The sequence below is a fragment of the Hoplias malabaricus genome, chromosome 2 (assembly GCF_029633855.1).
Source record: "Hoplias malabaricus isolate fHopMal1 chromosome 2, fHopMal1.hap1, whole genome shotgun sequence".
NCBI classification, from domain to species: domain Eukaryota; kingdom Metazoa; phylum Chordata; class Actinopteri; order Characiformes; family Erythrinidae; genus Hoplias; species Hoplias malabaricus.
The window spans coordinates 63,095,479-63,114,716 of NC_089801.1; the positions used below are offsets into that span (position 1 = coordinate 63,095,479).

The 19,238-nt window shown below is 39.4% G+C and overlaps 1 pseudogene; it reads left to right on the forward strand.

The window, feature by feature from the left end:
* LOC136677804 (sialoadhesin-like) overlaps nt 1-10,503 on the forward strand; it is an 86,108-nt pseudogene extending 75,605 nt beyond the window's left edge.
* Nucleotides 10,504-19,238: the final 8,735 nt, after the last annotated feature.

The following is a 19,238-nucleotide window of genomic DNA, read 5'->3' on the forward strand; positions in this document are numbered from 1 at the left end:
ATTGCTGGTGTTTAGATCTCGCCTACTTTGACTTTACATTTTTCCAGATCTCACAATGGTCTCTAATGTTCTCTATGCTGGTTATCTTAAACTTATTAAACACACACACACACACACAAGTGCAAAGATGGAACAGTGCCAGACAAAGAACAGTTATAATAACGATAAACCAATAGAGAACTTTGTCCTGATGGAGTGGATGCCATCAGCAGCAAGGTGCCGGGAATCTAAAGTGTGGCTGTGGAACTACGCACTCTGGCAGAGTTTATCACTCTTTTACTGCAACAGATGCCGAATGTTGTCTAAAAGAGCTCACTATAAAGGACTTTGTCACTAAAGTCAATGGTTTACACTGAACATTGCCTTTGAGGGTTCAGTGATATTTCTCATACTCTGCAATGAGCTCTAACCAGCACAGTGGGTGGCATAGACTGTCCTTTGTAACATTGTGTCCAGTGAGTTGAATTGCTGAGCTTGGCCTGAATCTGATCTGATTTTAAGATATTGTACATGATTGGAAAGAGGTATCTGGGATGGATGGCTGCAGGGTTGGGATCATCTCCAGTAAGAGATCTCTTGTGCAGCAGGATGCAAAGAAAAGTAACTAAACAAAGAGATACAAAGAAAATCATGAACCTTAATTAATACAGAAAAATAATGAAAACAATTAACTTGTGTCAAAATAAAAAGAGAACAGTTCCTCAAACAAAGGTCCACTGAGGAATGAAGCCACAGCTTTCTCTAACTTAGCAAGCTACCATGTGCTTACCCCTTATGGCTTGAAAACTGAGACTAAAACTCAGTACTGCCACCACTACCACTTACTGGATAGGGTAGGTATTACAATAAAAACACTACGCTACACACAGTAGGGGAAATAATGAAATAAAGTGCAGTATGTGTGTGTGTGTGTTTAGTTCAGTCAATGAATGTTAGGGAGTCTGGAGGCTTGGGGGAGTATATTTTCCAGATGGTATGAGTGAAGAGTGTGTGAGGGGGTTGTGTGATTACCCACGATGCTGATTGCTCTGTGGATGCAGTGTGTGGTGTAAATATCAGTGATGGAGGAGACAGAGAGACACACAAATGATCTTCTCAGCTGTGATTTGTGGAGGTGCACTTACCAAAAGCAGACAGTGATGCAGCTGTTCAGGATGCTTTCAATATTCCCTCTGTAGCACACAGTGAAGATGGGAGGTGGCACATGTGCTTCCCTCACCCTTGCCCTCACAGGAAGTAGAAGCACTGCAGGGCTTTCTTGGTGATGGAGCTGGTGTTCAGGTGAGATCCTCTTCCAGGAGAAAGATCCTGAGGATCTCCACAGTGGAGCTGATCTTCAGTGGAGAGAGATCACACCCTGTTCTTCTGAATTCAACAATCATCTCCTTAATTTTGTCTGTGTTGATTCTGCACTTAAAACAGTCCTGAAGAGCAAAGGTGGCTCTTGCTGGCCATGTTCTTGCCCGCTTTCTGACTGGTGTGTGGTGTCTGGTGAGAGGTCTATGTGCTGGGATACAGAAATGTAATCAGTATCCGAGGTGGGGGCGGGGCTTCCTCCTGTAAACGCTGGGTGTATTTGTGTAAACCAGGTCCAGTGCGTATGTTCCTCTTGTTGTAAAGTTCATATGTTGGTAGAATTTAAGGAAAACTGAGTGAGATTCCCCGGATTGAAAATCTCTTAACGACATTAAACTGTCCATCAGGGTGTGATCTGCAGTTCACTATAATCACACCGTACACTACACAGAGTGTCTTTGTGAAATATATACTCTGAAAATGAGCACTGCTGTTAATTCCCTTATAATATAAAAGGGTCTACACCTAACAGACACAAACTGATGTAAGCACACAAGTCTCCACCGTGAGCCTAACCACACAGAGTTTCTATCAGCGTGGAGAGTCTGTGGAGCTGAGTGGTGATGTTGGGAACTCTCGCTGACTGATCCATGACTTTGTGTAGCAGCTGCTGGAGAGGTTCAATGAGTGAATGCTGTCCAAACACAGCTTTATTTAGGCCACGACCTTCTAAGGACGCCCACAATGTCTGATTCTTCTTCTCAGTGTCCACAAGGTACTGTTTAAATAAAGCCATTGTTGGTGATTAGATCTCGTCTCCTTTGACTTTACTTGAAGGGAAGAATTGATCTCTAATGTTCACTATGCTGACTAACTAGAAAATTAAACACACACACACACACACTGCTCCTACATTCTCAGACCAGAGAAAGTGATCCCAGAACAAACAACAGTGTGTGTGTGTTTTCCTCATATCTGATGGTGTGAGATGATTCCACTCAGAGTTTCCAGCTGTATCTCAGGTTTATCTGCTTTCTGTCTCAGCTGTTACACCATCACCTTAACACCAGTTATCGTCATATGAAATCAAACATGTTGAGGACAATGTTTAAAGTGAAATCTGAGCAGAAGAGAAAGATGGATAAAGAGGCAGATGAGTTACTAGAGCTCCAGATCTCAGTCAGTGATGGATCTTATGGTGCAGTGGGAGTTGATCTCTCTAAATTCCTCTAGATAGCAGTATAAGCCAACAGTAGATGACATCTCTACCACACTGACCACACTCACCACTGAGGCCTGAGTGTCCAAGGTAAAGGAAGTTCGAATGAGAGAAGACAGAGCTGTTCATCAGTTACTCAATCTCTCAGCCGACAGACGAGGGAAGAAGAGTAAAATTACTTATTAAATACAAGATGTTCATCATTCTACAAACAGTTCTTTCAATCTTCAATGTTTCCTAATTTACAATTTTAATGAGAAAGAGAGTCTAGTTCATGTCTAGTTTAAATGTCATTAAGGAGGAGTCAACACATTAAAAACAGGAAGAAAAGGTGTATGTGTGAAAATAATTCAGCAACACTTTACACACATATAGTTTAACCCTATAATTGTCTGCATTTGTTCTTTGTGTTGAAGAGATGAACGACCCTTAATGAAGGTAGGAAAAGACTCAGTGCTTTTGGAATCAGTAAAGGGTCATTAACTCATTGTTAATGGAAAGAGAAGTGAAGTGACTCTAATATTTGTGTTGTCTTTAGGTTCAGAAATGTAGGTTGACTATTGGTCCCTTGTGATCCTTTCTACTCTAAAGCATCTACTGAGACGCACTGTTAGTGAAGTGCATGTATATAACAGAGGAAATGTAGCAGTGATATGAGAACTATAACCCCCTCTATTTAGACTAGTTTATGTCTGTTCATGTGGAATATGTCTGCTACTGCAACGCTGCAGTTTCCTTCAGGATCCACAAAGTGTTCTCTCTATAACTGTAGAAACACTGCTATGTAACACACATCTAATGTTCAGTGCAGTAACAGTGTTTAACTCAGAGCTCTGTGTCTGCACTATGAACATGGTTCTGCAGATTTAGAGATGTTGCTGAGCCTTGAAAAAGTAATGTGTCATTTCTGATCATCCAGGTTTCACTGATGGTTTCACTCAGAAAGTCTCTCACTGTTTCTCTGCTGTTTCTGCTCTTCATCTCTGGTGAGTCACTCTTCATCAGATTCACTCTGTGGAGATTCATTTGATCTCTCTGTCACCAGATAAAATAATATAAAACAAAATGTGAGTTAGTTCATCACACTGCAATAAAAATGAACTACTAATATGTGCTGAACTGGAAGTGAGAAACACTGTAACACTGGAAGTGAGAAACACTCTGAACAAAGGCTGTATTTCTCCACTGTGTTCAGACTCTGTTCTCACAACTTTCCAGTGTTTATTCTCCATATATTTACTTTATGATTTTACCTGAGCTCAAATATTCATCAAAATGAAGAGTCTCAGTTAAAGCACAGTGTTTATGGAGCACTTTCTCAGACTGAGACCCTCAGTGTAATAATGTACACATTTCTGTATTGTGTGTGTTGCAGGAGTTGTTCCTCAGGACATGTGGAGTGTGTATTACAGACCTATGTCTATCTGTGCTCTAAAGGGGTCTACAGTAACCATGGGCTGCACTTGCACATATCCAAGGGGTCACTCAGTCCAAAGAGCTTTCTGGACCAAAGACCTGTCTGTAAATGGTGTAGAGCCTCCTGATCTGTTAAATGACCCAGAGTACAGAGACAGGGTTCAGTTCACTGGAGATAAACAACACAACTGCACCCTCAGACTGAGAGATGTGACAAAAAAGGACCAGAGTAAATACTACTTCAGATTTATAACAGATCAGACTGGAGGAAGGTATCAAGGTGCAGATGAAGTTGATCTCTCTGTCACAGGTAAGATCCATCAGCAGTAATAAGACACTGTACTTCATTCACTGGTGAACAGGATTCCTCCAGCAGTTCTGTAAGAGAACTACATCAGTCCTTCACACCAAACCTGAGAAAAACACTGCTTAGTCCTGGAGGAGCATTTATTCAGTTAATGTGAGGACAGCACTGTAATTATCTTTCTCTTTTTTACAGATCTGCAGGTGGAGGTTCCTGAGACAGTGACAGAGGGAGATAGAGTCACTCTCACATGTAAAACCTCCTGCAGTCTGACTGACAGTCCAACATTCACCTGGTACAAAAATGGACATGGTTTATCCTCCAGAACTGAGCAGCTCCAGCTGCAGTCGGTCAGCAGGGAGGATAAGGGCAGATATCACTGTGCTGTAAAGGGTCTGAACTCTCCTGAGGTCACTCTGAATGTCAGATGTAAGTACAGACTCAGTCTCAGAAAATAAAGAAACTGAGGGTTGGTGCTGAACTGTAGCAGTAATTTCTCTTTAAACAATAATAAATCTATGAGTGAAAGACACAGTTACAGAAATTCTCCAGAGTTCACTGAAATATCTGCAGGAAGGAGCTTTAAATCTGAAAATGATGAACACAGTCTAAACAATTGGTTACGTTTTGAGGGCAAGCCTGGTCTTATAGGTAGGGATGGTATCCACCCCACGCGGGAGGGTGCTGCCTTACTTTCTTGCAGCATAGCACATAGTCTTTTAGTTAGTCAGCAGAGTAGTGTAGATAGCTGCTGACAATCCAGAGCCGGGACCAGGCCGCAGACAGACAGGCTAAACCGACCGTCTGCGAACTATCTTGAGGTGTCACCCAGGTTCAACTGTATTGAGACTGTGTCTTTCCCCCGAACTAAATGTAAAAGTAGAAAAACAAAATCAGCCTGTTTCAGCAACCTAATCAATATTAAATCATACACAACACCTAGCAGCAACACCTCAGAACTAAAACTAAAATTTGGGTTACTCAACATTAGATCACTAAACTCAAAAGCACTCATCGTAAATGATATTATAAGTGATCATAAATTCAATGTTTTCTGTCTCACGGAAACGTGGGTTAGACCAAATGAATATTTAGCACTAAATGAAGCCACCCCCCTAGGCTATAATTATGCACATAGCCCAAGAATATCAGGCAAAGGAGGTGGAGTATGTGTAATTTACCAAAATACCCTAGAAATTAGTCTTAAACAATGTGACACCTTCTCTTCTTTTGAGGTTCTCTCCACTATTATTACAAATCCGGTCACAAAAAAGGACGCATTTTTATTATGCAACATTTACAGACCACCAGGGCCTTACTTAGAATTTCTGAAAGAATTCAGTGATTTTGCTACAAACCTAGCGGTGTGCAATCATAAAGTTATAATTGTAGGAGATTTCAATATCCATTTTGAGAAGGAAAGTGACCCACTAAAAAAGGCATTTACCTCAATCTTAGACTCTATTGGTATTACTCAAAATGTAACAGGGCCTACACACTACTGCAGCCACACTTTAGACTTAGTTCTGACACTAGGTCTTAACATTGAAAAAATTAATATCTTACCGCAATCCTCAGCAATCTCTGATCATTACTTAATTTCATATGAGCTACATTTTAGCCATAATATATGTAAGAACCCTCGCTATTCTACAAGGCGTATAATAAAACCATTTACCGCCCTACAATTTATAGAAAACCTACCAGAACTATCGACCCCAGTTCCAACTCCATCAGACCCAATGGACCTAGATGTACTAACTGATTACCTAGAAAATACCTGTCGATCTACTTTAGAAAAGGTAGCACCACTTAAACATAAAAGTATAAGACAGAAAATGCTTGCACCATGGTATAATGATAAGACCCGTACTTTAAAACAAACATTACGAAAACTAGAGCGGAAATGGCGATCAACCAAGCTTGAAGTGTTCCATTCTGCCTGGAAGGACAGCCTTATAGAGTATAGAAATGCCCTCACTAAAGCTCGCTCAGCATATCTGGCCTCTGAAGATAAACAATGTTGCCTTGGACCGTTCTCAAAGTATTTCAAAATTTACCAACTCATGAGAAAATAACAAAAAGGTCCAAAAATACACTCTCCCTCTTCGGGGAAGGCGTGTCCGTCACGAGAGAGTCGCAGACACCAGTCGAGTGAAGTTCAAAGCAAATCAAAGTATTTATTTTACAAAGTATTGGATCCAAGAGAATTAACACATTGAGAACAGTGTGATACCCCTCCCAAGTGAAAATTCTGACCTCCCATCCTCTGACTCCGAAAGTTATACCCATGATGACGTATAGCCTGGTAGTAAGGCGTTTCTGGCTGATTAGCGTATATTAATATGCATAATTTCACGTGTTAGTACTCAGCTCTTCACGTGCAATATTCAGGTGCCTGTTGTGACCTTGAAGACATTCATTATCCGGCCAGGCTGACAATGGGCCTCTCTTCCCAGCACTTTTTCCCTAGAGACTAAAATTTAGGGAGTTAGAAATACACTTCAAGGCCACAAGAAGAAGCTACAGATCAGCGCCTCCATGCCCAACACTATGATGTCAGTGTGTTACAATCCTGGAGTGCACATCCGTTCAAGGTTAGACGTTAAGAATTAAAACTGTGTGTCAATATCAAGTTATCATGCCATATAGTGAAGTTAGCTTATAATATGTCTTTAAGAGTAATTATCATATGAGTTAGTAGTGCAGAATCAAGTAAAAATGTTTAACTACATGTGTAAGTAATTAATAATGTAAATACTGGTTAGTCATTCATATACATGCATATAGGGTACAGGATTTCACACAATGAGTATGCTAATTTAACTAATCATCATTTAAGGATATTTGTCAACAAACACAAAGTAATAAAATTGTTTTCTACAACACCTCGCTGATCTCCCATAATAAAAATAATCAGAGAGCACTGTTTAGTGTGTTTTCTAGAATTACAAAAAATCAAGCAGGTTCTGAACAACTAATTCCAGCAACTCTCACCAGTAAAGATTTTATGGACTTTTTTAATAATAAAATTGAGAATATTAGACAACGAACTCAAGCCACAGGATCAAATCCATCCTGGCTGCCACCCGATGTGAATGATATAAAACATAATATAACTGTAAAAGAAAGACTTGAAACCTTTTACCCACTCCCACAATTGGAACTAGAGAAGATTATCACCTCCGCAAACTGTACAACTTGCACACTTGATGCAATTCCCACAAAGTTGCTCAAAGATGTACTACCAGCTATTATTGATCCTCTTTTAACTATAGTAAACTCATCCCTTAGTCTGGGCCATGTACCCAAAGCTTTTAAACTAGCAGTTATTAAACCTATGATCAAGAAACCAAATCTTGATGCTAATACACTGTCTAATTACAGGCCTATTTCTAATTTGCCATTTCTGTCCAAGATCTTAGAAAGAGCTGTGGCCCAACAACTTAGTTTATATCTACATAAGAATCATATATATGAAAAATTCCAATCTGGATTCAGGCAACATCATAGTACAGAGACAGCTCTAGTCAAGATAACAAATGATCTTCTTCTTGCCTCTGATCAAGGCCACGTATCCCTGTTGGTGCTTCTTGACCTAAGCGCAGCCTTCGATACAATAGACCACAATATTCTCATAGAAAGGTTAGAAAACATGGTTGGAATCACAGGGACAGCCCTATTATGGTTCAAATCTTACTTAACGGAACGTTATCAATTCGTAAAAGTAAACAATCTAAATTCAAATTATTCTAAAGTAAGATTTGGAATTCCACAAGGCTCTATTTTAGGACCATTATTAGTTACATTATACATGTTACCATTAGGCACAGTTATAAGAAACCATGACATTAACTTTCACCGTTACGCAGACGACACACAATTGTATATTTCAGCCAAGCCCGATAACAAACACAGATTAAAGAAAATAGAGGACTGTGTAAAAGACGTGAAAGGCTGGATGTTGCGTAACTTCCTCCTTCTAAACAGCAACAAAACAGAGGTCCTGCTTTTGGGTCCAAAAGTGGCAAGAAATAAATTATCAGATTTAATTTTAAATCTCGCTGATTTTCCAGTTAAACCTGGTTCAGCAGCAAAAAATCTTGGTGTCATAATTGACCCGGATTTATCATTTGATCAACACACAGGTAGTATCACTAGGACAGCTTTTTTACATCTTCGCAATATCGCTAAGATTAGAAATGCCTTATCTCCTCAGGACGCAGAAACATTAGTACATGCCTTTATTACTTCAAGGCTTGACTACTGTAACGCACTACTGTCAGGATGCACCAGCAGCAATTTAAGAAAACTTCAACTAGTTCAAAATGCTGCAGCTAGGGTCCTCACTAAAACTAGAAAATTTGAACATATCAGCCCAGTTTTATCATCACTTCATTGGCTGCCTGTTAAATTCCGCATTGACTACAAAATTTTGTTATTAACATATAAAGCTCTACATGGGCTTGCTCCTGAATATCTTCAAGATACAATTTCCTATTATGAGCCTCCACGTTCACTCAGATCACAGAATACTGGATTTTTAATTGTTCCCAGAATTCAGAAGGCCTCAGCTGGGGGAAGAGCCTTTTCTTATAAAGCCCCCAGACTCTGGAATGATCTTCCAGAAAATGTTCGGGACTCAGACACAGTCGCAATCTTCAAATCTAGGCTAAAAACTCATTTGTTTAGTTTATCTTTTGGTAGCTAATGCTCCCCCATAGATAAAGGCGGCAGATCCGGGGGGTCCATGGACACAGGGAATTATAGTAAACTGAGACGCTGGTGCTGTCGTCCCGCCGCTTCTCGCGATCACTCAGGTTTGTTGACGGTGGAGCGGAGGGATGCCAGTGTTTCAGGATGCTCCCGTGTCTGTGTGTCCTCCTGGTTCTCTCCTTTCAGTTAAAGCTGTCATAGTCAGATCTGCCGGAGTCATTAGCCACACTCTGGAAATTCTCATATTTTCTACTTTACAAACACAAAACAGTTCAAAACTAACTCCATCCCTTTACATCTTTCCGAGTAAACAACTGCCCACCTGTCTGTCTGGACACTGATGGATGACTGTCGAGATCCTCCTCCACGCTTCAGACCAGCTGCCCACGCTCCTGCAACCACCAAGTGCCTTGAAGCTGTCCCTACACTGAAGTTCTCATGGACTACTAACTATCATCACCAGTAGATTGACCAGAGGAGGATGGGTCACCCCTTGTGAGCCTTGGTTCCTCCCAAGGTTTCTTCCTCAGCTGGGGGAGTTTTTCCTTGCCACTGTCACCCCTGGCTTGCTCACTTGAGGGTTTTACATTTGTTTTTACATTTCATGTCAAATCTTTGTCTTACTGGAATTCTGTGAAGCTGCTTTGTGACAACATCAGTTGTGAAAAGCGCTATATAAATAAATTTGATTTGATTTGATTTGATTAAACCTGTTTGAAAAACAACCAGAAGAAGAACATCTCACAAAACTTTATTTTATACTGGTCCCAATTAGCTTTAGATGATTTTATATTATAGCTCTGTTTTTCTTTTTTAATGAATAATTCCAAACTGACAACAGTTAATGTGATAGTTATTAAACTTATATTAGCCACTTGTCATTAGTCCTGACATTTTCATCCCTGTAAAACACAATGTGTCTCTCTACCTCCAGACGGTCCAAAGAGTGTCTCAGTGTCCATCTGTCCCTCTGGTGAAACAGTGGAGGACAGTTCAGTGACTCTGACTTTGACTCTGATGCTAATCCACCTGTGCAGAACTACACCTGGTTTAAAGAAGGTGAAACCTCACCTGTAGGATCTGGACACAGTTACAGTGCTCTACAGAGTGGATCCTACTACTGTGTGGCTCAGAATGAGTACGGAGCTCAGACAGCAGCTGCAGTGTCTGTCGGTGTAAAAGGTATTAAATAGTTTAGAAATCATTAAAGGACATTCCTTAAAGCTAATCTCTTTAAACCGCAGTGTTTATCTGCCCACAGGGTCTGGTTTGGTAGTTCTCTGTGCATTGATTGCAGTGGTAGCTGGAGGTTTATCTCTCATCGTTGCTGTTGTATGTTTACGGTGAGTGTTTACATCTTTTCTGATCCATTCTCTGAAAATAATGCTTTGAAACCGAATATTAATGGATTATTTTACCCATGATTCACTTGGACTTTTCCATTGTGTGAGTTTTCTGTTTGTATCAGTCAGAATATTCATGTTGGGTTTGTTATTATAACTCTCACTACTCTTCAGGAGAAAGAGAAGAGGAAATTCAGCTGATGAATTAAACCTACAGCAGGTGAATCAGTTACAACAAAGTTATATCAGTTTTGTGTTCAATGGCAGTAAATAATTAATGCATTATTTATATTTCAGAATACATGCTTAATTTTACTTAGCATTACTACATGTAGCATACACCACTAACAATCTAGCTTCCAATAATAATAATAATAATAATAATGATAATAATCTCCAGTCTATGGCTGAAAGGCAGTAGTTACTGTAGAGAAACATGACACTTACTGTAACCCAAATCGAACTAAATGTAAAATGCGTGGTTTAATTTTTTTAATCACCTTCTAGTGCATCGGAACAAAATTCTTTATTCAGTTGGTCACTACTCCTCACTTTAGGAAAATCTTTACAGCGATGTGGCAGTGAGATCTCCAGTCAGTGACACATCGACTGATCCAGAGCTGCCCAATGAGAACGATGTTCATTATGGCAGTGTTGTCCCCCGGAGAGACAGAAACCCCAGGAATGCTGGAAGCTCTTCACCTAAAGCCTCTGGGGCTGATGAGGAGGTTCAGTACGCCACTGTCCAGCTCCGCCCTGATAAAGTGAAAAAGAAGAGCGGAGAGGACACTCAGTTTACTAGTGTCAGATCTGGTGAGAGGAACTGTCTTTATCAAACGTACTTGGTCTCTCCTAACAGTTTAGAACTGGATTATTATTGAAATATCTGTTTGTGGTAACTCACACGGTTTGTTCTGCTGATGCAGGTCTCCTACCTCCACATTTGAGGATCTGTCAGTGATCTACAGCAGTGTAAAATAACATTCACAGACCTGTTCAGAACCAGAGTTATGACCCGCTGACAGTTTTCATCTGAATCCCACTGGAAAGAGAAGATATTAGTTGAGTTTCATCAAATTTGGATTTCACTTTGTGGATTAGTCGTTTTGATAGAGAACATATTTCTAATGAAACTGAATTTATGAAGAATATTTCAGTGACCACCGCTGTTAAAGACATACTTTCTGGAAGAAAGGACAATGTGTGACATCAACCAACAGTTTATTATTTTAAAAATGTCCAACATAAACCTGGATCTCTCTCTGTATCCACCACGTGCAACTCAACAGCACCACCTTTTGGAGAACAAGAAAAACACAGAGAGAGAAATATTTATTATTATTATATTATATATTAATATTAATGAGATTGATAAAAGAAAAAGGTTTATCTAGAGCACAGTCTGTTGTCAGAGCATTTTACTAATCATTATTGGGATGTAAAGAGTATTTCAAAAATGAATATCAACTACTACTTCTTTAGTTTATATTGTGATCGTATTGTGGGATTCATGTGAAGTGGAAGCTTAATAAAAATATGTGGCAACAGACAGATCAGGTGAAGTGTTTCTTTATAACGAACTACAGACAAATACAGCAGTGTTTTACCACAACAATCAACACACAAACTCCACAGGGACTTGGTACAGTGTGATTCAGGAGACACCTGTTGCAATGAAACTGTTGTCCTCATGTTGTTACAACGTCATAGGATCTGGATTCATCTCAGAGTGAAACAACTACAGCAGGTCACCACCCCTGAGTTGTCTCCATGTGCACTGTGTTACCAGCCTGCAGCACAGGAGGAGCTTTTGTTCCTCTGTTGAAGTAGTGTTGTTGCCTCCTCTGCAGTGGTGTCAGTGCCAGATGAACACCTTTAGGCGTAGCTGGGAACAGAACTGCAGTGGTACACTGAAGAAAGAAAATAGTTGATCCAACTTAACTGAATTGCTTCAATTGGTAACAAGTAATTCAATTAAGTTTATCCAACTTAATTTTTTAAGGTTTTTTAACTTGAAAATTGTAAGTCAGTCTAACTCAATTTATTTATTTCAAATAAAAAATTTAAATCCCTCTTAATTTTATAGAAAGTCAACAAAAAATTTTGATCCAACTTAAAAAACTAAACTATTCCAAATTACATTATCACTCACTTTATACTTAAAATACAGCTTATATTTAAATAATTTTAAAAGTGTTTTTTTTTTTTAGCATATTTTAGTTTTGTAAATAGGAGTAAAAAACCTTTACGCTACTCAGAAATTCAACTTGGTTAAAATAATAAATCTACATTGCACAAATTTTAAAATTTTTAAATTTTATTGTGAAAACATCACAAACTTAATTTTTCACAAACTCTTGTGCATTAAACATACTACAGATGCATCCCATCTCCAACACACATGAATCAAATGAACTGCTCATTACCATGCTTGTGCTGAGTTGAATGTCTGCTGGTGTGTGAATTCAGCAATTTGATTCAGGTGATATCAAAATAGGGTCTATCTGAAAGTTGCATAATGGTAGCTCTCCAGGACTCTGTAGGTTTTTCAGAATTAACAAGTCATCCTAAAAACTCCTAGACCGTAAGATTTGCTAAGAACATGACATAAAATATAATAGAATTAGTGACTATTTTTAACATCTTCAAGACCACACTAAACAATACCCAAAAAAATATTTGAGCAAAAAGCTTTCAAACACGGATGTGCCTATTTTAAGCCAAGTCTGACAATTAAGTTAACCGACACGAGGAAAGGACAGAATAGTAAACATTAAGACATCAACATTAACATTCCTTCAAAAAACACTGCAAAAATCTCATGATCCAAATTTTAAAAATGCCAATAGAAAATTTTGTGAAAGTGTCTCTGCAGTAGGCTACTACTTTCCTTCTGTAAACGCCCCCCTCCCCCCAACCTGTGTTTGGTCCACACAAAACCAAAGAGATAAATCATATATCTTTATAAAATGTCAACAAAAAAAGGACCTACTCCCAATAGGATAATGCTCATCAAAACATCATCAGTAGAAATGCCAGTTACAATTGTTATCCATTAAACTCTGTATTACTTGTGGCTTTAATATGCACAATGTCCCTTTGGATAAGCCAGGTTAAGGGCATATATCAAACCCCGAAGCAGGGCACATGCTGAGGCAACTGAAGTAAGGTCATGCAACACCTCCACTCCCTCAATGACGATGCCAATGTCTTCTGGGGGTTCTTTCAATCCCTCGTCCTCCTTCCAAATCACAAACACTGCCATGGTGAGTTGTTTGAGTTCTATCTGGGCATCATCTCCGCTGCTGTCCTGGATAGGGTAAACAATATGTTAAAACAGGGGTGTCAAACCAAATCCACGCAGGGCCGTGTGGGTGCAGGTGTTCTTTTCAACAACGCAAAAGCCCCACACTACTGAAAGTCAAGATCTATTGATTAGATCCAATTATTAAAAACAGGTGGAATGAGGTGTGGCTTCTGCATGGTTGGAAAGAAAACCTGCACCCACACGGCCCTCCGTGGATTTGGTTTGACACCCCTGTGTTAAAACATTAATTAATTCATTGTCTGTATCCGCTTATCCAATTCAGGGTCGCGGTGGGTCCAGAGCCTACCTCGAATCATTGGGCACAAAAGGGTTTCTACAAAGCCACCAATGCTGTGGGCAGCAAGATTATCTGCAAACAACCAACTGAACTGTGCCTTTTACAGCTCTCCCAAACTTTGACACCCCTTCTTGTTCCAAAATCACAAGCTCGTTAAGTAAAGGTTCTAAAACCGTCTCGTAACCATAGCACATCATTGGTTTTAATTAAAGCAGCCAGGTAAATGGAAGACAAGTTAGAATTACACCCGTGGCAAATTACCAAGAATCCTGTATATGCCACAAATGTTATGCTTCCATTTAGATGTACCAAGAAGATTGCATATTTCAAAATCATCAATATACAAAATTAATGAAATGCTCTCCTCTTTACACAAAAGCTTATTTTCACTGAAAAATGACCCATCACAGAACGACCTATATGTATGAACACTACATCTTTGTAGTAGTTTATTCACACACTTTAAATCATCAGTCTGATCCAAGATAGCCTCACAATCAAGGACTTGCTGCAAAGACTTTAGGATTGATTCATACTGGAATGACTTTTTTTTTTTTTAATCAAGAATATATTCTTCTGGTTCTACCACTTTAAAATGTCTTTTATAGAATTGTTTTCATCTCCAAGCACTAGAAAGGGAGCCTTTATCTCCTATTGCTTTTTTTACAGGGTTTGTTTGACAGGGGGCATTGGCAAGTTTTTCAACAACTGACTGGTCAAACTGGCAATGATGATCATGTAGTATTTGGGTTATAGTTCTGCATGTAACTGGCAGGGACAAAGAACCAATTAAATAGTTTAACTCCTGCAATAGTTCATCAATAGCTGCATTTGACACAAGAAAACTGCTTTCTAACTTCAGAAGAACTGATGCAAGTTTAAGTTCAATATCTCTCTCTAGGTTTTCAGAATCATTTTTGTTAAGTGTGTGATCTGGATTATCTTCTACAGTACTTTCCTGATCAAAAATATCACTACCAGCACTAGCACAAAATTCTTCACCACAGTCTAATTGTTTCTGTTCAGTAATCCCAGTCTTAAATGCATTGCTAGTGCCGGAATGTTTTCTGTATTTATGACTTTTGTAGTTCTCGTAAGTATTTCTTTGATAAACACAGTCCTGAAACACACACGTGACAGTTGCTTTGTTCCTGAGATGTTGAAATATATGTTGAAAAAAATCTCTCTCAATGGGAAAGTTGATTAAAATCACAAATGGGGCATTTGGATCTGGTTAAGTCTTTGGTAACTGTTTGTTTCACTGGATGATTTCTTGATAAATGGCTCAGTAAAGCATTCCGGGTCTTGAATCTACATGCGCAACTTAAATATGTGCATGGATATGAATAGCCCCGTCCATAATGCCTATGGTTTAGTTTGTAGTGCTTGAGCAATTCAGATCTTCTGGAAAACACACTCTTGCAGTCTTTGCATCTCCACATGAAGTGCGACACTAGAAGGACAAGAGAGAAACTCTGTTACCTATATGTTGCCAAGAAGGCAAGGAAGATGAAACGAATATGGAAGCAGAGTAACTTTTGACTCCCTAGCCCAATGCAATACTTGACATGTTTGTTTTACTGCTTGGTAAAATATAGATTCAAAATGCATTTTTTACCATTACTATTTTTATTGTGTTTTTACTGAAAGCATTCTCTATATAAAATCAATGTCATGTTGTTAATATTGAAAGTATTTTTTTAATGTATATATACATATTTCTTAAATTGTCCTACTCAGTTGCACAGTCCTTAGGATGGCAGTAAGCCTTTTTAATTACTCCACAGTATATTTAGTTTGTAATTTTGCCCTGGCTGTATAGTATGTTACTCTTAATTCTGTGTGTGTGCATATATACATGCACACACGTATGTGTGGTTGTGTGAATAAACTGCCTGTCGCTTTCTGCTGTTGCACTGGAATTTTCCCACTGAGGGACAATATTTCCATTCTTATTTTGTGTCTGTTCACTCTTAGAAATTACAATAGCTTCAGATATTGGAGAAAAAAAACACAAAAGCTTATTTGACTATAATCAATTCTCCACTGCTTAATCAACGGTGGGGTTGCAAGGGCAGCTTCCCTCTCCCCAGCCACCTCCCTGAGCTTCCAGGAGGCATCCTAATCAGATGCCTGAGCCACCTCAGCTGGATCCACTGGATGTGGAGGAGCAACAGCTCTCCTCTCAGCCTCTCCTAAATGACTGAGCTTCTGACCCCATCTCTGAGGGAGAGCCCATCAACCCCCTTTGAAGGAAATTCATTTCATCTTGTTCTGTCACCACCCACTTATTATTCCTTTTACTGTAAACTGCCTACAATTATGCCATGTATAGAGCCCATTATTTGAATTAGTTTAGACCACACATTTCATATCAATATAGCATATTCACTTTTCATATTTATTTTGTATTTAATGTTTTTTTTTTCTAAATTAGAAGCTTTATGATATTAAGCAATTCCTTTTATGAAGCAAATTTGGCTCACCTTATATGGTTTGATCTTGGTTCCAGGCCTGAAAAGAGAAGTGGGGAGGACAAGTTATTGCAACGTTCCTACAAAAATATATTGCTTTTTTTCTTTTGCTTTTTAAAAAGAAATGACAGCTGATGGATTCTTAGCGCTATCAGGGTATCCACAGTATTCCTGACTTCGCACCTTTACCCAAAATTCATAGCGGAAACCGGTAGTTTAATTCTGCTTGCGCTGTTGTTTACATTTGCAGGGCTACGCACTTGCCTTTCATTTAAACATTTTGAGGCTGCGTTTTCTTTTACCTGGCATAATGGTATTGCAAAGACGTTTTAAATAGCAGCGAGGATAATTCAGTAACAGTGGAAGCCACGCATTGTTAAAGCTTTGTGTAGGCTGTATGCTGTAGTGTCACACTATAAATAAAACAACATAAAAAAAATTAAGAGGCTGTACATTAAAGGAAAACTTAAAACATAAGGAAACTATACAGTGGTAGGATGTGCAATTGCGGGAAAATGAACAAATATACAGAATAAAATAATAAAATAATTTGAAAAAATGTCCTGACCGAAGTTGTGACAACCATCATCTTCACAAGTTGAACCCGAGCTCATGCTGCATCTAATATAGCCGCCAGTTACAGCAAGAGGTAACAGAATTTTGTCATTAACTCTGACACTGACTTTGGGAAGGTGGAGGTGTGAAACCATTAGGTGGAAGTAGCAGTCTGTCATAGCAGCCTACGTGCACGCTTACAGAAATCTGTGGATTATGCGTTTTATATCATGTCGCCAGTAAGCAGCATGAGAAAAGTGTAAAAAATGGCTTCACTGGCTGCAGCTCACAGTGATTAGCACAGTGGAGTTGCAGCATATTGAATTAGTTTTGCATGGGCAACCACACTTCCGTAATTTCAAGCAAGTTAAGCTTACCCATAAATAAACAACTTGTCCACAGTGGTTAATGCTATAAAGTGAAGTCTGGCCGCCACTGCAACACATTAACCGCTGCCACATTTGGATGCAGTTCAGCGCCTTCCCACCAGAATGCGCAGTCCTCTGAATAAGAATACACGTGAGGCCAATATTAAATTTTCACCTGAACCTGACCAGAACGTCTGAAGTTCGAATCAAATATGTTTGTCACTACATACATGACTTTCAGCTTTGAGGTCTTTGAGGTTTTTAGGGTAAAACTAAATGTACACACAAAATAAAAGTTCAGTCTAACCATGTTAAAACATTTTAAGATTTGAACCCCGCCAAACAGCGTGTCTAATTACAACTAGCAAATGTATTAAGAGCAAATAGCTGACGATACTTCGACATTAAACACAGTCTGTTTCAATTTTAAGGTTTATTAAATGTTTGTTTATGGTGGGTAGCATATTTACTGTTTTATTCGAGTCACGTCGGCGGGCGAACCTGTTGTCGGTACCAGAGATCTGCCTCGTGCAAAGCTTACGTAATGACGTCAGACGTAAAGCTGCATTAAACTTCATTGTTTCACGTAGTCTCAAACTAAAAAGTTCTTTTGAGATAAAATGTGTGACTTTTAAGTTAATTGAACTCATGAAAGTAAGTTGTAGTAACTAAAGCAAAATAATTAAGTGAGGTTAATTTAAATAAGTCTATAATAGGGAGAGTGAGCCTGAGGACACAAGCCTTTAAGATCTGTGCTGGGGAGTGCTTCATGTCTGTGGTGAGGGTGTTTCTGAAGGGAAGAAGGACTAGGATGAACCTGACAGTTCTGCCTCCTTCAGTAACTGCTTTACAGTCTGTATGTTTCTTTCTGCTAGCCCACTGACTGTGGATAAACTGCCTGGAACTTCTCAGCCCAAAGTCCTACTCGACTTAGAACGCCTCAGTGTGCTTTTCAGCCCTTGTCCTCCACGGCTCCACATCCCAGTTCTCACAGATCAGCAGTTATTTTCTCACTTGTTGCACATCCACTTCTTGCTGGAGTTTCCCATCAGCCACAAATCCAAGGAACATTTGAATCTCTTTAAAAGGCCACAGTGTAATTTTATAAGCTGCTGCTGTGAGTCGGATAAAAACAACTGTGGTCGCTGCTGTAAACTGGAGATCATACAGATGGTGAGTTTGTGCTGGAGGTCTGCATTTCACTGTGGTTGATAAGTCTCTCTGGCCAATCAGTGCTCTGCGGGGTTTACACTTCACTGGTTCCAGGATGAGTCAAGACAAGTAGGTACAAACTCAACTTTCAAAACTGGAGAACAGCACATGGTCAGACTTTATCCTCTTGTTTGCTGTATCTGGTAAACAATACCTTCATTCTGCAGACCACAGTCAATTACTTCTCTCTGATATTCAGTATTTCAGGACAGACAGTCAACAATCAACAACAAAGACTGACTTCTGCAGCCACATTCATAGAGTTTTTCTCACGTCAGCTGCAGAAAAAAACTCGACAGCACCTGGTCACTGGGAGAAGGGGTGGACTTTCTCGCCGTTACGTTGTTCTGTGCCTCAAACCGTGCGTAGAAATGGTTCAGCACGTCTGGTTAAAACACAGAACAGAGGCAGGAACACACCTTGGAGGGGCGCTTGTCTTTCGGAGGGTGACAAACACGCATTCACTCACACACACCTATGGACAATTTTGAGCTGCCAGTCCACCTACAAATGTGTATTTTAGGACTGTGGGAGGAGACCGGAGGAAACTATGGTGAAAAATATTTGTTTTCATATCAATCCATTTTTAATGAAGAGTCTAGTCTGAAGGACTGGCGCCCCCTCCAGGATGTGTTCCTGCCTTGCGCCCAGTGATTCTGGATTGACTCCGGACCCACCACGACCCTGAATTAGATAAGCTGTTACAGACAATGAATGACTGGATTGAATG